Source organism: Oxyura jamaicensis, chromosome 21 (assembly GCF_011077185.1).
Source record: "Oxyura jamaicensis isolate SHBP4307 breed ruddy duck chromosome 21, BPBGC_Ojam_1.0, whole genome shotgun sequence".
NCBI classification, from domain to species: Eukaryota; Metazoa; Chordata; class Aves; order Anseriformes; family Anatidae; genus Oxyura; species Oxyura jamaicensis.
In genome coordinates, this window is record NC_048913.1 from 3,318,814 (window position 1) to 3,334,991 (window position 16,178).

Here is a 16,178-nt window from a genome sequence, read left to right on the forward strand (position 1 = left end):
CCATCTGAGGGAGCACCAGCTTAAAAGCAACACCTCACCCATTCCCCCACTCATTGCAGCAAACTATTTCCATGTGAGCTGCTCCAGTCAGAATAAATTCTTGTGAGGCCATAGCTCTTCGTGTTCCTCTGCTTGGTTAGGTAGAGCAGGGCGAGTGCTCAGTAGTTGTTCCTTGCCTGGGTTAAATTGCATTGTTTCCTAATGGAACGATTAGCGTGATTAACCCACCAGCTGCAAGCACTGCCTGCAACAGGGCAGGTTATAGCGTTGGAAGTTCAGGGGCCGTTCAACCATGGAGGTAATTGAACTGTAATTGGGAAGAACGACCTTTGCAGCCAGCATCCTGCCCGCACCACCTCTCACAGCCATGCTACAAGCAAATCTTTCAGCCTCCTGGCCTTTTCAGCCTCCTGGCCTAGAGCTGTGCCATGCAAACACATCACAGCTCCAACCCCACTGTTGGGAGAGAAGATTGCAGCACTGTGCCTCCATGGAGACATGAATTTTGTATGCTAGAGCCGATGTATCCTGTCACACCTCCTCCACAGCAACAGCAAGGCTTAACAGCACCTAATGGAGTGGTTTCCAGCAGCTCCATGGTTGGAGGTATTTATGATTGTAGCTACATCTAAAAATACTCGTTAGTACAATAGCCAATGTCCTTACCCTGTTGTCCAAATGTTCCACTTTGGCCTAGATTGTGGCACAATGTCTTTCTGTGAGAGCTCCTCCCGATGCATGTTGTTGTTTGGTTCACCCTTTAAACATCGTTACCAGACAGTGTTAGAGTAGATCCAAGAAATCCAGCACTGTCTAGTAAGATGCCCACAGAGGACCATGGTCTGTCCAGCAGCTGGAGAAATGGAGCAGCTATTAAGGATTCCACATTCTTCGGGATGTCAGTGGTCCATGAAAACTACTGGAAATGGCTTGAGAAAGATTGCCTTGCATCACTGAGCGTGTAAGTCATTTACCGGGTAGGTGGTGGGCAGAAGGAAGACACTGGGTACTAAAAGATAATGTGATGATCACGGCGGATTTCAGAAGACAAAGTTGATATAGAAGGTTGATTTACTTAAGATCTAAAATAGAAACACAAGGTTAAGTTCCATTTCAACACAGTGTAAAAGCAGGAAGATTTCCTTTGTTTTGTTTCTCTCTTTCCTCATTCTGTCCTCCCTTTTGAATCACAAAATACCAACAGCTTCAAGTCTTTCCAATCAATTAAAAGGACAAACTGAAAACTGGCATACAAACAAAACAGTGCTAGGAAGGGCACAAGAAGTGACAAAGATGGCCTAGTATTTAATACAGTTCATTGCTTTTAGAACAAATACTTTATTGTACTGCTTGGGTTTAAGGGATACAGACAAATTTGAATCTCAAATCAAAGTCACGGGAGGCTTAGGTGTGCAGTTGCTGGTAAAGTAATTAAGCATATTGAATGGTAATGATAAAGATGAAGGGTTGCTGTCTGCTTTGTTTTATTTTATTTTTTTTCCAAAAGCAGGGGAAGTTTGCTGTAGCACATCATGCAATAGAGAAGGTTGAAATCTAGCCCAATTCTCAGCCCGAGGTGCTCCCTTACCCGAGAGCTCTGTGCCACTGTAAGGATGCTGGATTTCTGGCTGCCACTGACCCTCTGCACACGCAGGAGATGGGCAGCAGGATTTGTTCAGCTCCCTTCCCTGGCCCCCTGGTTGCAAGCTGTACCTTTCAAGGTACTATCGTGCAATAGCAGGAGAGCTCTGCTCCGAGCTGCACTGCATGGGCACTGTTGTACTGCATGCAATATTTATCATAGCCCTAAGACACTGTGGATCCAGCACAGTATTTCACGGGGCATATGCAAGCTTTGTATAAGATCCAGCTGTAACAGAACTCAGCTCATCCAGGCAACACATCTATGATTTTTTTCACTTTTGAACAGGGTTCAAGGACCAGCCAGCCTTCACGTGAGGGACTAAACACCACAGCACAGTGTGTGCCAGTAGGAGACCCTGGGTGGGAAGGGGGGCTGCTGCTGTGTCCTGGAGTGCTTCACACCTGCCAGGTACACTGAAACACCTGCCCATAACGCCCCAGGCCCAATAAAAGCATCTATCAGCAATAATAACCTTTCTTGGTGATAGCCATTATACAGCACCTCTAGTATCTGATAACTGGAGGAGTTAAACTTCCTGGATTGCTTTAACTCCCAGAAAAGAACAAAAAGCATCTGTGAACCATTGAAGACAACATTCTCACACTAAATCCTTTCAGACTGAGCTAGCTCTTTCCAAGTAACTTTAACCAGTATCACTCATTTCTGGAAAGAAACCTCACAGAGTAAGAATCAAGTCCATTGTATCGTAAAACATCTTATAGTGGCCATCCACTAAAATAATGGCTACAATCAAGGGGAAGGGAAGTTAAGTGCCCCCCCTCTCTCACCAAAAAGTAATAAATGGAAATAAAAACAGATCTGTATTAAAATAAAATAAATAATGTATACCTTACTTAAAATTTCAAGGTTTTAAATAAATGCCTTTGCTATTAGAACATCTTGCTGGAGGACAGAAGTCTAGAGGAACTGATATGAAAAAGAAGGAGTAAGTTACCATAGCAAAGCTGAAAAAGTAAATTCCACTTTCGATTTCAGACGTCTCTTAAATTTTCTTATATTTAGATCAGAAGAACAATTGATTTTGAGAGAAAATTGAGCTAGAAAACTCAAATGTTAAATTTCAGTAAAATGTTTACTTTCATTCTCTTGAAAGCTACTATAACTTGAAAGTAAATAGAAAGAATCTATTTGTAGAAGATTCCTTGCATTCGTCATTGCTACAAAACTTAACATTTTCATTTGAATGTGTTCTTATCATTGCAGCATGAAACATGCTATCCTTTACATTCTACATGATTTTCTATATACAGGCTCACTCTAAAATTATTTCATAATTCTACAGTAAGGACAAGATTTTCTTATATTTGCTTTTATCCTTTTTTCTAGAACAGGAAACATTTCATTATAAATTTAATCATGCTTGGGGAGTCTCGACAGTCAATCAAGCATGGATTTCTCTACTGGCCACTAACCTCTGCTTCCAAATTTGCTGTTGAACTTTTCCACGTTGTACACGAAACACCATAATCATCATTACCAGGCAGTATTAGAAAAACAGAAAACATCCAATGCTGCCCAGTAAGATGGTAATGGCATCTCAGGATCATGGTCTACAAGCAGTAGATATAGAACAAGCTAGAAGGCCTCATTATTTGGAGAAGAAAAAAGGGGAGGGGGGAAAAACACCACCTGTAGCTGTCCCTCCTTTGTGGTTTCAACAATTACCAAATACTATGCATGTGAGAGAGGAAGATGCAACAACATTCTGAAAATTATCCCAGAAGTACTTGTACAGGTCATGATACACACACGTCCTACCTCTTCCCACCATCCTCTGCCTCCCCACGCACACTTTCAGAGCTGTCACTTACCAAGGAGAGTTCTCCTTTCTATTTACACTTACTGGAACACACTCACCAGCAGAAAACTGTAACAGGACGGTATTTGAGGTATGGGCAATTACAGCCAACCTTATGCCCTACCTGGTAACGTCAATTGAAAATGTGGGGGAATGCAAAATCCAGGAAGCAATGCAAGCTTGTGGCCTTAGGCATACGACTCTTACCTTTCTTCTGGTACCTCCAGCCCTTTAACCTTTATCCATGTTTTTATTAAGCAATTAAAGTTTGCTGATTCTTTTCAGTCATCTTCTAATCAGATTTATTTTTTGCATAGTTGATACAAAGAAGGCATGAGTGTTTAAAGAAAGAGGATTTGGATCCTCTCATCGTTCACAGTATTTTTGCATATGTAGATTTTTATGATATTGAAGCATTGCATTAAAAAACACACCTAATCCTCCAAAAAAGCTCTGCAGCAGCTAAATGCATGACTACAGTTTCTTCAGCACAAAGAGGCTCAGTGTTGACATTTAATACCCTTACGAAGCCAGGACTGGTAACCTGACAAACACACCTTCCATTGCATTCCAAAACCCGCTGGAAATCTCCATTTCCACCCACAGTGTGGCTACAGGACGGGGTTTGTCATTCCCTCCCTCCACCTATTTCCTCCTTTACCTGTGCAGCTGCTAGGTTTCTTAGCCAAAACCACACCGGGGTGGTTCGTGATGGGGTACAACAACAAAATGACCTCCAGCATTCAGGGAGGCAAGAGGTGCAGCTGAAAGCAGGGGAAGAGACGTTTTAGTTTGGTTCCAGATAACTCCAAGTCAAAAAAGCTAAATTCCTGAATAAAGGGAGCTTGTGTTTTAATTTACAACAGCAAAAACAACCCTTACTGCTTGCATGAAGACTTCCAAACTGCTGTAAGGTGAAAGCCATTCCCAAACTCTCAGCAGCACAGCAACCACTGGAACAGTAGGACTGCATTCAGTAGAAAGGTGGAAAAAATAAAGTGAAAAACAGCTGGACAGAAATGTGATGAAATGATAAATGAAGCTGTTGTTGCAACTAGAATCCCACCAGTTTAAGATGTACAACTCTCATGTCACCCTCTACATTACCCGATATTTTAGATTGGTCACTACAATACAACACTTCCTCAAGATTCACTTAAGAGAAATTCCAGTCAACTTCTGATGCCAACATTACAAGAACTCTTCCATGAGGCTACCCCACACAACTTTTAAAGTTTTGTACTGTGTGCCATGCCCTTGCATTGACATTTGAGCAAAAATACACATATGATTCCCCCTTCTGTTTCAGAAGGCCAACTTATGAACAGCTAAATAAACCACTGCAAAAAAAACATATGGGTGGAGAAGGGTTGGGATTGCTTTCACATTTTGTGGTGGTGTTAACAAGAAGACACTGAACACCATCAGCCCCTTGCTAGTAGGTAAGCGTCAAGAAAGATAAAGCTTCCTGAGGCAGCTAACAGACATGCTCCACTTCACCGTTACAACAGAAGTTGTCATTTCTACATCAATAACATTGAATGAAGAAAGTCAACAAGAAGAAATAAACAATAGCTCTTTGTCTACAGTAGCCTACATGTTAGTTAGAATAGCAAGAATGTAGGATTTCCATGCAAAAAAAACCCTCAGGTTGTGTTAACAGATCAGGTTGATGTGTATCAAAACTGTGATTGTTTCATCAATAATTTTCTTGACTGACCACAGTTTATAAAAAAATTACATGATGCTTAGTTATAATTAGGGGAAAAATATTGAATTACATTGATTTCATAAAATCCTCAGAGATGGAAGGTGATAGACACATATTAAGTGTCCTGGGTCAAACCTAAAGGTCGTAATGAATAAAACCAGACCTTCAATAGAAAAGGTCATCCAGCAGAGCAGAATTACAGGCCAGAACCTCAACCAATTGCACGCTGAGAGGTTGTCACTGTGGATGAAAGTTAGTCCACTGAATACGTGCTATCATGATGAGTGTGGGATCGCATATTTGAATTCACCCATCTAGTCCTGCCCTCAGAAACCACGTGGAATTGCCTTTGCTGCTGTGTGGATGGAGTTTGCCAGTGCTCCCTGCAACCCGAGGTGCACAGGAAACATTTTTCTCCCTTGAACTTGGAATAGAAAATACCTGAGATGTCAGCGCTCACAGAGAACACAGGGATTTATCTTTTTTAAAATGTCCTCTTCAAGCTGCAACTGGGCCTTTGCTTAATCTTAACATTTTACACCACAATAACCTTGGAAAGCTGCCAGGAAACTATGTTGCCACTTTAAAATAGTGACAGCAAAAGGAAAAATGCATAAACATTTTACATTAGCATGCAAGCGCCCAGTCATTGCCCCACCTTCTCATGAGATGAGATGGAGGACGCTGCGTGTGTCACAGACCGGTGTCACCGCTCGGGTGAGACGAGAGCTTGTGAAACCTGCGTCCTTGCCTATTTTCTGAGCTCAGCTGGAAAAGGTGCTGAGCCACCCCATCTAGCCCTGGATCAGACTACGTGACCCTTAGCAGCCCCACCTAGTATTTCAGATGCCATAAGGACAGTTCAAGGCAATCACCGTTTCATTTATGATGCTCTGGAAAAGCTCCTGCTTTTCCCAGCAGGAAAAGGCGGCATGATCCTGCTGTTTTCTGATGGTGCAGGAATATTTCAGCCTGATCCAAAACACTTTCATCTGTGACCCAGCTAGAAGGTAACATCTCCTGCTTTCATGAGCACAAGAGCAAAAGTGTACTAGAAATATACCCTAAGCTAAAAACTCACTGCTCCTGGACTCAGTGGATCTTTTCTTAAGCCCATTACTGAAACCTTTCAACAATCTCAGAGATTTTATATGGACCAAGACACATGTTCAACCCAGAAAACATATACATAATGTCATGAACTAGTGCTTCAAAGATATAAAATGCAAATCTTTCCAAGAGCTTCAATGGGACACATCTTTCTGTGCCCAGAATGTACAAATCAGTGGCAGTGGTACCTGGCAAGCAGTATTATATCAGCTCTCACATTTCTCCCACCCAGCAGAGGTGGAGAGCATCTAAAATGAAGATATTTCAGTGGCATAGGAAAGCCTTGCTTCTTTCCACATTAGGTGTAAACAGAGGGAAAAGGCAGAAGGGAAAGTAAACAAGATTTTTTTTCAGGACTCTTTCCTTTAAAAACTCTTTCACCCTCCTGACTTTGGCATATTTCCTGATAGAAAAATACCTTTAATTTCTTCAGTGCAGAAGAACCAAGGCATGGGAAGGGGGCAATGGCCATGTTGAACCAGCACAAAGCAGCAGTTGGATGTGGCAACCCTCAGTCCAAGTGTCCAGGCACTTTTCTGAGGACCCGAAACAAAACACAACTGCCCATCCACCTTTAAAGCTCTGCTATTTCTCACCCTCCCTTCTGCAATTGCGAACAAAAGGCTAAGAAATCCACGAGGGGGTGTGCAGCTACAGTCTGCCTGTTCCTAAAGAAATGAAATTGGATCAACCAATTCCCTTCATACATGCTGAAAGACATAAAAAAGAAAAAAAAAAAAAAAGTACCAGTCTTGATTAAATTCACCATGGAAGGGCGAAAGGCCTCAGTCCTATTTCTTTTTTTCCATTGCTAAAAGGAGATGTTTTTAATTAAAATCCTTTTGACATACCAGGCCCTCTGCTAACACGTTTTACTATCCATTCACAGCACGTCAGGAATGGCAGCCTGGAGCAGGATTCGACTCTCACTGTATTATTATGAAGGGACAATAGTATAATATTATAAAGCCAGAGGTTGGAGCAGACCTGCGAAGTCATCCAGCCCTTCCTGCACGCTTCTTTCGCTTCTGGTCTCTGACAGAACTGCTCTCAAGAGAGTCCTGTGCTTGGGTGACGCCCTAGGTTGGGCTCTTGAAAGCCCTTGCATTAAATGGGTTCTTTGTAATGTCCTCCATTTGAGTGAAAACAGGGGCTCTATTGGTGCAGTGTACCAATAGAATATGTTGTTGGCACACCAAGTCAACCTAGCACTTCCAAAGGAGTTGAAACTCCTTCTCAAAGGAGTATCAGAACTGTACATCAGTGCTACACCGACTTCCTCATCAGACACCTCCTAGGGCTTGTCCTATATTGACTTACACCAGAAAGAAACACCTGAAGATTAAGCCAAAGAGGACAATGTAGTTAAACAAACAAAAATTCTGCAGCTCCGCATGGGTTTCCTGTATAAGCTGGTACACGGTAACACGCTAAGATGACTACTTCGAAGGCACGTATTTCTTGGCTGCATAATGCAGTTCTAACACACAATCCTCATTCCTTGCTCTTGTGTTAATCATTATTCAACCCAACAGCGGCTGGTGAATTTTCTGCTCAAAATTTCATATCATTTATGGCCTACCCCTCAGCACCGTGCAATGAAAATGTTGTCTTCTGTGAGGGGAAAAAAAAAAAATAATCTATCATTGTAGCAAACAAAAGCTGTGAAACAGTTTCCAGGAAGACCTAAATTCTTACCTTGTACTTTCTGGAACTGTTTTAGAGCTAATCCACTGAATGAATAATAATCTGTTTGGTTTGCCTAACTGCTGTCAATAATGGAATACAGAAAATAGAAAGAGCCTTTGTGTTATCTTCTGCACAACACTACATCTGTTTAACTTTCCCTCCCTAGTACCATAGGAGATGCTTCATATACAAAACAAATTTCAGAAGTGAATAATAGAAAAATAATCAAAGGAAATTTATACTTGTAAAAAATGAGGTGATTTTTTTTTCCTGTTGGCAGCCAAAGGGCCAACACCAAACCCAGTAACAACTAGTATGAGTTCAGAAAATGATTTTATAAAAACTAGCTTAAATGATTAAATGCAAGTTTGTGTGATATTCTGAGAAACACATTTTGATCTTCACTTCAGCATGTGCAACTCTGTATACAGGACAGAAAAAACTTTCATAATTCTTTCTCTTTTCTGCAAAAGCTGCCAAAAATTGGCCACGGTTTGAATGTTTTGCTTAGCGTTCCCTAAGAAGGTTACTTGGAGACGCAGGCAATGCTGTAAAATCAGCAAACCCAGCCACCTGCTCTAGCCAACATGATGCTTGCAACGACAAATTCTCAGGCACAGAAGCCCCCAAAATGCATGGGCCACCTTTCTAATGAGTTGTGGATCCCACTAACCAGCATGGTGTGCACGAAGACAAGTCAAAAGGAAGCATTCACTTATAAAGCCCACATTTCCTAGATGAACCCTCATTTCACATCAAATCATAACCCTGGATCTTCCTCTTTTTTAATACTAAGTCCAACATGTTTATTTCCGTTTAGTTCACCAAATAAAAATAGTTTGTTAGAAACTGATACCTGCTTATTTCTCACTTGACTAGTAAACTAATCATTTTCAGCTATTTTTCTTGTCTGTTTTGAGTGAGACTTAGTATCTACAAAACACAAAAATTATTAATATTTACCCCCTCAAAAACAAACAAACAAACAAACGTAAGCTATGGCACCAGCTTGCTGCTTACATTCATGCTGCCAGTGAAACAAACAATTCATGCCCACCAGAGGCCTGAGGGTTTCGAGAATTTCTTGTTCTAGAAGACTGCACTTGCTTTTGGTACACTCAACACAAGCATGGTGACAGCACAAAATTAAATGCTTTGTCTCAAGAGAATAGCACTATGTTATTATGTCAAAAGCAGGACAAATGTAAGATGCATCATGAAAGATAAATCTCCAAGCCAATTAATCTAGAATATATCTAATAAATTGAGAAATAAATCGTTTTCACCTTCCTCCTACTCCCCAAGATAGTGTTTTCCAGGTGGGCCTGCATACAAGTGGAAACTGCAATTCAGTCAGACACAGGATCTTTCAAAAGATCAAGGAGAGAAGGAATGAAAAAGACTGGAGCAGAAGGGAAACATGGAAGAAGGTGCTCGTAGCCTTACCGTTGTGAAACACCCAGGTGCAAAACACAAAGTAAAGAAACACAATGAGGGGAAAAAAAAAAAAAAAGCAAAAAACCACCAAAACAACCACAAAATAAATAATTAAAAAAAAAAAGAACAAAAAAACAAGTCACCACCAAAAACCCCAAGCGCCCCATCTCATTTTTCCGAGTCCTCAATAGTGTGCTTTCTCTGCCTATGCGGTACCCATGAAATATAAAACCACCCTAATGGTCGCCCAGGTTACCAACTTCATTTAGTTAATCATCACCACTATTACCAATGTTCAGGCCTTGAGAAAAAAGGAAAGAATGACTGAAGAGGAGTGGAAAACAAGGAACTCAAATGAACTCCACCCCCCGCTTTTTTTTTTTTTTCTTTAAACATGGTGAGTAATTAGCTCTGTACCTATATTACCTTTCTTTCTCCCCCCCTCTTCTACTTCTTACCACCTCCCCCCCACACTTCTCAAGTAGACAAAGTTCCCCCAGCCTTAAAAACAATCGGGTATCAATTAATGGGGTATCAGATATGCCAGGGGGGACACAGAGGTACCCGGCTTTGCCCAGGCAGCTGCAGGTCTGGAAAGGAATGCAGCTCCAGTGGGGGAAAAAATAACTTGTTGGTTAACCTGCAGGGTGAGCCTTAATCAATAGGCACAGCCCAACGAAAAGAACAAAGCATGTGAAACTTAAGCCTTTATATCTCGGAGCTCCATCAGATAAAAGCTGTACCTGGAGTTGGAAAGGACAGCCAGGCTTAGCTGAAAGCTTAAAAGCATCAGGGCAAACCAAGTTCTGTTTCTAGAGTTCAGATGGCTTATTGATCGGGATTACTTCTGCCACCACCAAAGATTGAAAAACAAAATAGTAAGCCCCTAAAACAGACTTATTTGGCTCTAATGACAGAGCCATTAAAAAAAAAAAAAAAAAAAATCTAATTAAAGTGAAATGTGCATCCCGACTGTGAAATGTGATTTCCTCGGGCCACTTTCCCCTGCCCAAAATATGGTAAGAACATTCTAATTAACTTGTTTTGCAAACAAAATGTCTAACAAATTAACATCTGATTGCACTCATATTTTATGTCCAATTTACATTTTTGTAATTTGAAATCTCATTACATGCTTTTTTCTTCTTCTTCTTCTTCATTTATTTATTAGGAATGTAGAAAATAAGCACTTCAGCTTTTCTCCCCCCCCCCCCTTTTTTTCCCCTCCAACTAAGGAGGCTAAGAAAACCCTATTTCCTAGGCGAGCAAACATTCGCACAAAAGGGGAAACCTAGGAGGGTTTTTAAAGTTAAATGAATATCATATCGAAGCAATTTTCAAACACTATCATTAACTGGTATATCATAACTGAAGTATATTCTAATGTGCCCTTTCATTCATTTCAATTCTGATTAAATTAAAATCTTTGTTCCATGGAGGATTTTTTTTTCTTCTTTCTGAAATAAAGAAATTTTACTCCATTTTTGTACAGCAACATGCATGAGTAAAACTGTGTCAGCGGGTCAGCTTCAGGACCCACACTTCTCTGAACTCATTCCCTGCACAGACCAGCGTTTCCCTTGGTGCTAACAGGGGCAGGCTCCAGACAAGAACTGAGCCCCTGCTCTGTTGGGAATACCAAATAGCGTCACTGTATCTGGCATCTGGAGTTTGATGCTGGTCATCGCCAGCTCTCAGCAACTTCTATAAGACACCAGACTTGGAAGTTGTAATTTTTAGCTTTCCTGAAATGTACTAAAATAGCCAGGACTGGGTTCATGATTACCATGGCTAGTAATTTATTTTGTCTGAGAAATCTTCACCAAGATCATTGCTTGCTGGGCAGAATGGGAAGAGGAGACGGAATTTGGTATTTAGTTAACAGTTTCCAAAATCCTGGCATTCCTACGGTTTTCTACAAGTTTGTAACATTTTGGTTGTTCAACTTCAGTTGCCCATATGCCAAGCAGTGTCTTTTAACAGCTCAATTTCTCACTTAGTAATAACCAATGATTCAATAATTAAAATGATTGATTTTGAGAGCTCTTTAGACACCCACAGGCAAAGGTGCTTGCAAAAGTCTTGCATGTAACACCTCCAGCTTTGTGCAGGCACCGAAATTCAGACACCCACATCTGCAAGCTGTAATGCCAGTTAAATTAAAAAATGGATCAAAGCCAAGTAAAAAGACTGGGACCAGTATAGAATTTGCAAAGTAAAAATTAAATGGAAAAAAATCTCACAGCTAGCTATTTGTGTACCAACAGAACAGCACGCCATTTTTCCATAGTAATGCTGTTCTCTGAGATTCACACAAACGCAAACTAATTTTCTGTTACAGAGGAGTCTAGAACAAAACAAAAGCATCTTTAAATCATAATTCTTTCAAGGAAGAAGTTAAGTCATCTGAATTTAAATACTTGCAATTACAGGGAGAAAATATACGTAAAAATAAAAATGAAGAATTAACCTCACTGGAAAGGAAGGGGTACATAATCTAGCAGTATTTCATGCGATCCTGACAATTTTTTTCAGAAACAAGCTATTAAAGCCCTTCCTGAAGTCAGTTAAATCAAACAGCATTTAAATCAGGGCAAGCTCAAGCTCCCTGGCTCTGAGAAGCCAGATCCCCTGGCGTTATTTCGGCCCAGCTCGGTGCCTCGCAGAACTTTCTCGAAGGCTGTTTTACCAAAGGGGTGGAGGGAACGAGTGAGCAAACATTTTCTGCTGACTGCAGAGTGTCTGCAAAGCCAGCCCAGAGCTTCTTCGTGAATCCGGGTAGATGCATTATACAAGAAGCCTGCTTCCTTACAAAACACCTCTTACTCCTCCATCCAAATTTACCACGTCAACAGCATCACCCTCCAGCTGCCGACCCAAGCGGAGAAGCCGAGAGAGAAGGGGCTTTTTGGGTACCTCGACTCGATCTGCCCGTCTGAGAAAGCAGTGCAGCGACTGCCTCCAGCCCACTACTAGACTTCAACACTTCAAAAATGCAGCAAACCACTTTGTTTTGTCTTCTGCCTCTTTGGTGTCCAAGCAGGCAGCACAAGTAAAGGCTAGTCGCAGCTGGCACCGCTCCCTCCGCAACGAGAGCGAACTAGCGCGAGAACGGGGAGAAGACTTAATTATGCTCGTTTTGTCAGGCACACACACACATAAAAGCCTCAGGTAAGAAAAGAATAAACAAAACGAACCCAAAATGGCTCCTCCGTGCCATGAGCGGAAACCGATGACTGAAGCAGAACGAGATCTCCCCTTCCACCTGAACAACAACAGCGGCTGAAAAGTTCCCAATCAATTTCCTTCACTTCCAGCACAGCAGCTGAGGAATTAATTCTGGCTCCAAAGTAGCAGAAGTAATGAGAGTATGTCTAAAACTAGAGGGTTAGGCATTTTGCAAATGCAATAAAATACACTAAAATGCCAGTTAATTTAAAAACTAACTGAAAAGTGGCAATCGCCACAAAGAAATTGAAAAGGAGCCTATAGCACATTGCATTTCGGAGGGTCACTGTTAGCAGTACCCACGCTAGGTGCTCGTTGAAATGCAACGACTCTCTTTGCATAGATCTCTTAAAATTTACACTAATCTCATTTCAGTCGCCATAAAACTTCTCCGAAGGCGTCTTTTTTTCCAGGCTCTCCATGACACCTTGGTGAAACTCTCTTTCCCCCATGGCTCCCTCCTATTCGGTTTCTTGGTTCTGCTCCTACCTGCCCTGACTGGTTTTGCTGGTTGGAAAATGAACGTTCGAATTCATGCGCCGCTTCCCCCTCCCCCAGAACTGAGCAGACAAAACCTGATCCCTACAACAAAACCCTCTTTAATCTACCTGGGGAGAAAAGGAGGAAGAGAAAAGAGGACAGAGCCCTAAAAAAAAAAAGTGAAGTTGAAAGGAGAATTTTGATGAACGTAGGCATGAAAGGCATCAAAGAAGTCATGCTGCATGCTAGGCAGATCATTTTTACCACAGCACCTGGACTCTAAGGCTTACCAGGACCATGAACACACACACATTCAAGTAACTTCAGCATGGAAGCACAACCACCTTTTCCCAAACCAAGCTCATCAGCCTTCGAGAGGTAACAAAAGGGACGCAATGACCGTCAGGAGAGCGCACGCCAGGGTTTCCATCGCCTGATCTTTCCGTGTCCTGGAAAAGACGAACTCGGAGCGAGAGGCATTCGCAGCGAGATTCACACGAAACGACGGAAGACAAAAAAAATTTTAAAAATAAAATACAACTGTACCTGAAAAAAAAAACAACACTTCTAAATCGTATCAGACTATTGAGATAAAACAAAATTAAAAAAAAAAAAATAAAATAAAAAAGGAAAGCAAAGGATGAAACCACGCATGGCTTTCTTCGCAGCCCAGAGCGCTGTTGCTTGTTTAAGCTGGAATTGAGAAGAGACGGCGAGTGTCTACGGGCTCGTCTTACATGTAGTCCTTCACCCCTCCCTGCGCAGGTGCATTCCTCGCGTCCAACCAATCTCATGGCCTCTAGCTATTAACAGGTGTGTCCTCCGCTCGGGGAGCGGCCGAGCCGGGCCGACTGGCGTGCTGCAGCCCTACTTTGCACACACCGGCCTCTCCGGGGGCACGCGGGTCTCCGCACTGCTGCCGTGAACAAAGATTCAACTATTTACCGAGCACACGCTTGGATTGGGAAGTGCTGCTCCAAAGTATGTCTCACACCCCTTCTAGACACCCTAAGATGTGTAGGAGAAGAATAGAGGTCTACCAGCACCCAAGGTTCCAGGAGGAAGTGGCATTCAACATTGCTGAGATAGCTCGAGTGTTTTAGAAACCAACTAATTTTCAGTCAATCAGAATATGACACCCATTGAATTAGAAATCAGATTATTCAACTGGAACCCTCCTAGGTCACCCAGTTTGCAATGGAATAGAAGTTACGTGGATGGGCTGATGATCTCTTTCCCTAAAAAGGGTGACCTGAGGCACAGATGCAAGGACATGCATGTAATTTTGCTGGTAAATTCACAAGAGTTTATTTTTTTATTTTTTCAAATCTTAAGAGCAGCTTGAATCCCATCACCATCTAGTCTTGACATCCAAAGTTATTTCAGAAACTAATAAAGAGTCCAACCACAACTCAAGTCCACCGATACACAAGCTACTAAGAGCAGAGGCCTACAACTGGATTCCTAAATCCATTCGCAGGCACCATGACTGAAATTACAATGACCACAGCACACGTCAGCGCAGACATGTGGTATTTACTCCTAATATTTCTGTGGTACTTACTCCTAGTTTAGCCAGGTAGAAATCCCATTCTCAATGCTAGCAAAAGGTCCTGTTTTGGCTGTAGTCGACAGAGCCATACTTCCCTTTCCCTGTACAAAATGCTTCTGGGATGCTGACAAGTGGAATCTCTTCCTTGATAACCTTGTTTTGAAAGTGTTGAAGGATGCAGGAAAGGGGTTGATACGGAACCACTGTTCACTCCTCACCATGATTAATAACTGCATTTAAAACAAAGCCAGACTGTGGCTTTCTTTACACCAATTTCAGCCCTTTTCAAGGAAGTTTTCAGCAAATTCTCATCAGTGTCACGAAAAAAGAAAAACAAGTGAAATATTTTCTCCTTGTTATGAAGGAAATGCACTCACATTTCCCATGAAAGATGTAGCTAATGAAACAACAAATTATCATGTTAATTAGCCCAACTGGCAGAAGAATTCCCCTAAGACACAACTTATCCCCACAGCTAACTCAAGAGAAACCTTGGAAACCTTTAGTTGCGAAAGACTGAGTTCTCCTGCAAGGTGTTATACAATTTGCAGTTAGATTGTACTCTCGACTGCTTCAGAGCAAGCTGGCTTTCTCCTTTTCTTCTCCCGCTTGCTGGAGCTGTCGCTTTGAAACGTGTTTTTGCCTGGGACAGATCTAGCCCACAACATTTTGGAGAAGAAACTTATGCCTGCAGCATCCCAGTCTGCATTTGTGCACCCTCAAAAGGAATTTAAAAGTCAAAGTTAGTAAATAGCTTTCCAAATACAGGATTTCAGTGTCCAATTCTTTGGACGGCAGTTGGCATAGATAGCATCTATAATCTATAGGAAACTACCCACCTCCAAAATACATATCCCAATGGGATACATGCACCATGACGTGGGGCAGAGGTGTGTGGAGGCACGTCTAGTTAGCACAAGTGATGCTGGAGTGACATTGGCCATGACACAGGTGGTAAAATCCTGGTGCCAGGGCCCTACATCTCTCAAAAGATTTACTCACTTTGATCTTTTCAGCTGTCTTGACAGCAATTCAAAACCCAAAGTAATAAAACTAGCACAAATCTGTCAGCATATGCTGCAACACCATCCTGTATGACAATATAGTTAGAGCCTACTTCCACATTGGGCCATCTGGACACTTAAAATATTTGAGATTTTAACCTATGTGAGCATCAAATGTATAGATTATTATCTTAGCTGGCACACAAACAGACATATTTTCTCCAGCAACAGGAAACGGCCAGGACATGGCTTAGGTACATGAATTATATTAGTATATATGAATTACCCCCCTTAGTGCACAAGCCTCCCCCTCCTTTTGTAAACAGCATCAACATCTCCATCCTGCCTGAGTTACAGCCCAGGAGCCACCCCCATTCTGATTTTTTTTCCAGTGACCTATCCAAGCTACCCCTAGGTTTGAGCAATAGTCATTATCCTCTATGTAGTTCCACTCCAGGAGACTGGATCCTTAGGAACTCTTCCAACCAAGCCCCATTTCCCCA

The 16,178-nt window shown here is 41.8% G+C and overlaps 1 long non-coding RNA gene across 1 annotated transcript; it reads left to right on the forward strand.

Annotated features, from left to right (window-relative positions):
- Window positions 1-894: 894 nt before the first annotated feature.
- Window positions 895-2,308, forward strand: LOC118177269. Its single transcript, XR_004755725.1, has 2 exons — window positions 895-977; window positions 1,511-2,308. It is a non-coding gene; the product is annotated as an uncharacterized LOC118177269 (long non-coding RNA).
- Window positions 2,309-16,178: the final 13,870 nt, after the last annotated feature.